The 5,554-nt window shown below is 39.8% G+C and overlaps 1 protein-coding gene across 1 annotated transcript in view; it reads right to left on the bottom strand.

The window, feature by feature from the left end:
- The window catches only part of bach2b (BTB and CNC homology 1, basic leucine zipper transcription factor 2b), a 73,683-nt gene extending 71,474 nt beyond the window's left edge, over positions 1-2,209 (bottom strand). The window contains exon 1 of the mRNA XM_008312722.3: positions 1,490-2,209. The gene's annotated coding sequence lies outside the window, so the exon portion shown is untranslated. The remainder of the gene's footprint in view (positions 1-1,489) is intronic.
- Positions 2,210-5,554: the final 3,345 nt, after the last annotated feature.

The raw sequence follows: 5,554 nt of genomic DNA, 5'->3' as shown, positions 1-5,554 counted from the left end.
CTCCTGCATCATCACTAACAAAGAGGCTGTGATGCCCGTGAACGCCACACTTGCCTCCTCACAATCTGCTGTATCACCGCATTGTTGACAGCAGCGCTTCCAAGGCTAATCTCGTGTTTTACAGAATCATTCGAAAATACGGAATCCCGAAATAATAATAATACTAATAATAATAAAAAAATATTTATCAGGGAGAAATCGCGAAAAGGTCTGTATAAAGGTCTAATAAACACGGACAGCAACGCGGTATTTTTGGCTTTCTTATTTTACAGAGTGAACAAAGCAAACGTGCACACCCCTTATTTTGAACAACACCAACGCCTGAAAACCAGGATATTATAGCATTTAACACACATTGGCTTCGCATCACAGTCTATTACTTGCACACCAGTGACATAATGTACATAACGAATGTGACAGAGACTGACTAAGCTGCGACGCTGCATCAATTCACATGACAATGCAAGAAGGTGCGTAAAAAAGAAGCTCATTTTAACCCTATTATTATTATTATTATTATTCTTTTTATCATTAATCGGATTATTATTAATATTATTATTATTGTAGTATTTGGTTTCTGTAGTAACGTCTCACGAGGAACAATGACCAGGGAATCGTTTCGGCAACTGCACAGTGAAGAGATTGAGACGAGTCCATTGGCTGTCACAGTAATTACGGCTCGTCCTTACACAGCAAATACAGCGGTGTGTGTGTTTTTTTTCTTCTTCTTCTCTTTTCTCAATGTACAGTAATGAGAAGACGCATTTATAAGCTGTAATACTGCCAGATTGTTTAAAACACAAAGGCAACACGCTTTTATCGGCTATTATCGGTTATTCATTCACAATCCTAAAGAACGTTACACAGTGACTCAGGCGGGCGTTTAATGACGCTACAAGTGACAGCTCCTGTTGTTTTTGTTCAAGCAGGCGGCAGCGGCGTGGCCGCATGACCCTACGCTGCCATCAGCAACGCTTGTACTTAGCAAAAACAGAGAGGGGAAAAGAAGAGAAAAGAAAAGAAGACAAGAAAAGAGAAGGAGAAATCGCGCGCGTACGCGCGCACGCACAAACGCGTTGACTCAAAGCATAACAGGATGTGGTGCAGAGTTGTATTTCACTCCCAAAACCCCGCGTTTACAACGGCATATTACACGCGCTCTCCGGTCGCCGCACCAGGGTGGCAGTTGTTTTCGACACCCGTGCGTACCGCTTTTCTGTTAACCTCGAACTTTGTGACGTATAAGGAGTCGAATTGTTTAAAGTGACTCCGTGTCGTGTGTATTTTGTCACACCGAGCAGCGCGCTGCACACACAAACATACACACGCACGCCTACGCCACTTCTCCACAAGTTTGAAGTGGGAGCATTATCAATGACCAACAATGGACCGTGATTGATAAACACTGTGTATCATGGGAAAACAGCAGCGTGGTGGTGGTGGTGGGGGGTGGGGGGGCGTTTGTAAAAAAACGAACACAGCAGCTCACCTTTTTACTTTCTCTTCTTCCGCTCGTATTCCAGCCCTTTTGTACGTTTTCCCACGTTAACTTCTCTCACATGATGGCTCGCTTTGTCGTTTCCTCAAAGGCTCCCAGCTCCACGTAGCTCACTCACTTTCCTGCTCGCTTAGCGTTGCCTCTTTTCTCGCTGCACAACCAAACTCAGACGCGTTTTCTTTTTCGTTCTCTTTTCGATGCTATGTGGCGTGTGTGTAAGTGTGCACGCGTGTTTGTGAGTCCGTCCGTCCGTTCCGTCCGTGCGTGTTGCTCCAGCGCGGCGTGCCGCTGTGTCTCTCCGCTGTTTGTTACACTCGACTAGAACGCCTACTCTCAGCCGCTACATTGTTGACATTCGGCCGCTGACGTCACTCCATCCCCTCATTCACAACATGGTTAGCGCAGAGCGCGCTCTCCGTTGGTGCCGCCGGGATGCGCGCACGTACTCCTCGGAACGTGCGCAGCCGAGTTTGGAGAATTGCACTACGCTGGGATGTTGTGGCGCAAAGCCCCGCCTCGTCCCATTTTCTTTTTTTTTCTTTTTTTCACCGTGGACCGTAGCCCCCCTTCCGTCATCCCTTTCTCTCCCAGGTGCACACAGCGGGAACATGACGAAAGAAAGGTGACTCAAGGCATCTGAAAAATGCCATTAAATAGAGTTGTAATTTTATATAAAAAATAGATATATATACTTTTTGAAGCTATTTTACATAAAGCTATGCATTTTAATAGTATTTTTGACTATTATTCCCATTTTTGTTAAATTACCGAATACTTTTTATCGTACATATTCAAAACAATAAGGCAAACAACATAGAAAAAATACGCAAATTCTGTCAACAACAAACAGTAAAACAAGCAAACACTACAACTACGGAGAGAATGGTAAAATATTGTTATTTGTGCCACAACATTAGAACGTAATAGTCAGACAGACGAGTAAATAGAGAATGCAATTACAGCAATTAAATCAAAGGAAGTAGCATAAACTCAATCGCGCTAAATACACACATACATAAAAAGAGGAAGTGCAAAAAAAAAAACAAAAAAAAAAACACAAGAGAACAATGAAACCCAAGTGAGAACCACAACAAGTAAAAACAAAACAAGCTCAACAACAACATCAGGAAACAGAGATGCAGAAAAAAATAGAACTAAACTAAAAGCTAATATTAACTAGCAAAACTGTCAACAGTCAAAATGTTTTTAGCTGAAATAAGGGAGACAAAGACTCAAAATTATTAGATATAAATAAGGTTCTCTGTATGTTCAGATAGCGAGCGATGGTCAACTTCCAAAGCACCATAGTTATTTTTTTGGCTAACTTGATAGTGTTGTTTTTTGCTAATTTCATAGATTTATTTTTTCTAAATTCATATGTGTATATATATATATATGATTGTTAAAACTGCAGAAAGAACACAGACAGGTGGTAGGTGAAATGTTTCTAGACATGTTTTTTTTTTTTATCTTCAACACAAGCCATCTCAGGGGAGGCAGAAAGAGTTTCACAGTAAGGCGTTCACATCCTGTTTGGACAGAAGTACTCTCAGTGGGAATGTTTAAATTTCTAATGTAAAGACTGCCCCTAGGGGAACTTCTAAGTAATTATGCATTATCACTGAACATCAGACATTCCCATCCTCACAGCAGCGTTCACTTCCAACAGATTTTATTATATATGTTTAAAGTAGGATTTGTATTTAGTTAACATACACTCACCGTATAGTGAGTACATATATGGGAAGTATTTGTTTTAAAATTCAAATTGCAATTCAAATACAGAATTACATTTAATTTTCAATAAATCAATAAATAAATTCAAAAAATAACTTATAATTATAATTACACATTATTATTGTTATTATTTTGTTTTAATACAAAATGTAATATGTGGACATTAACATATTGTAAATGTTTAACTTATAATTGTAATTACACATTATTATTGTTATTACTTTGTTTTAATACAAAATGTAACATGTGGACATTAACATATTGTAAATGTTCAAGCATAGAAAGCTTTTTGAGTTTGTTCGAATTGAGCCATGAAAATACACAACATGACAAGCTAAATTTCCCAAAGGGAACTCCCAAGGGATTCATAAAGTTCTCACTCTCTCTCTCTCTCTCTATCTATTTAGCTAGCTAGGTAGCTAAATAGACTATTTTTATTTCGTAAATGGAGCTCTCTGACGAAAAAAGTTTGGACACCCCTGGACTAGACTACTCGCATAAACATCTAACAGTTACGAAAAACTGTTTGTTTTGTGACTCGTTTACCATAAGGTGTCAACTTAGCCTTAGATCTCTGCAGACATTTACCGGTACGTTTATTTCTGGAGAATCAACACTAATGTGATTGGCTAAAGTTTAAATATGTGTTTAGTTTTGTACGAATTCACTAGCACAAAAACATTTTCCTGGTGTATCTCGTAGGTCACTTTTAGCCTCGTATTGACATCAGTGTCATCCCCACGATCATGTGTAACTGAAGATACATGTGAGCTCAAGTTCCGAAACCTAAATGACATCACTTATTTTTACACCTCTACAGGCAAGCGTATCATATTCATAATGCTTTAACCACTTGTGTTCCCTTAGGCTTTTGAAAAAGGGAGGGTGGTGGTAAAAAAAAAAAACCCTCCTTTTAATGAATGTGGTAAAGTGTTAGAACAAATGGAACGTTGTCAGGGTGAGCAGAAAATCACAATCTTCTACTCATTGTGTCAACGTTCTCTGCACAAACACTTTTTCAAAGTAAGTGTGAAAGTACGTCACAGTGGGTCCGAGCTTGATTTGACCTGGTTTTGATCAGTGTTCTGCAGCTACGTGGACGTGATAAATTCAAAGGGGAATTCCACGTTAATTTATGTTGAAGGATTTTTTTAATTTAAGATTATTAAGATTTAAATTAAAGATACACCATGTTAGGGTGTCACTTTTCTATATTTACAGTATGTCATTTGGATTTTCTTTTTTACTATTATGAATTTATTCTATACTACCTGCCCAGGGTTTCTTTCCTAAAGCGCTCAAAGTAATAAAATATATTTATATTTATTAGGGATGTCCGATATGAACTTTTCGCCGATATCCGATATGCTGATATTGTTCAAACACTTAATTTCCGATTCCCATTTCAACCAATACCGATATAGCGGGGCAGTGGTGGCCCAGTCGTTAAGGGAAGTTAACTGCTGCCTGTTCATTAGGTGATAGGTTAAAGTAATGTTTCTCCATTAGTTTCTGCCATGCCCCCCCTAGGGGACAGACATTTTTTCACCCTGCCCCCCAACTCCCACCCCCTGAATTGAAATACTATTAAGGGCCTTGGCCCCCAAACCCCACCCCCTGAATTGAAATATTATTGAGGGCCTGGTAATATTGTTTGTATTTATGTACAAAACACTGTATGTTGCTGTCATCAGCATTCTGCATACAATCCCCTGATTATTACAATAGATTACTAAAATGAGCTGCAATGCTGCCATCTAGTGGCTTTCACTTTCACATGCAGCCGTTTTTCTCTAAAAAAAATAGTTTTAGGGTACATATCATGTGGCAAAACCCAGGCATTGCGTTATCGGGTTTTCATTATCGGAGGAAAAAAACAATAACGATTCTTGCCAGTGTGACATAATTCCACTAGTATCGGGCCGATAATATCGGTCGGCGTGGTGAGGTGCCGGGTGGGCGTGAGGGGTTTCCAATGGAATATGGCACGCAGGACGTAAGTGTACCACTGCGTTAATGCTTGAATGATAACTAGCCTCCAGTCACTAGGGGGCAGCAACTCATACAGTGGTTTGTACAGATAAAAATATACATGTTATCAGGTCCTCAATAGTGTTTTAATTTACAGGGGTATGGGTTGGAGGTCGGAGAGCGGGGGCGTGACCTGAAAACATATCTGTCCCCAAGGGGGGGCAAGACAGAAAATAATTGAGAACCACTGGGTTAGGGACAAGGTGCTGCAGCCCACACTTGCTCATGCTCCCAAAGCACCAAGTGCATGTGGAGAATTTAATTACAGAGTATGGACTCCCTCCCAAT

This window comes from Cynoglossus semilaevis, chromosome 7 (assembly GCF_000523025.1).
Source record: "Cynoglossus semilaevis isolate Cse_v1.0 chromosome 7, Cse_v1.0, whole genome shotgun sequence".
Classification (NCBI taxonomy): domain Eukaryota; kingdom Metazoa; phylum Chordata; class Actinopteri; order Pleuronectiformes; family Cynoglossidae; genus Cynoglossus; species Cynoglossus semilaevis.
Note: the sequence above shows the minus strand (reverse complement) of the source record. Positions and strands in the feature narration are given on the sequence as shown.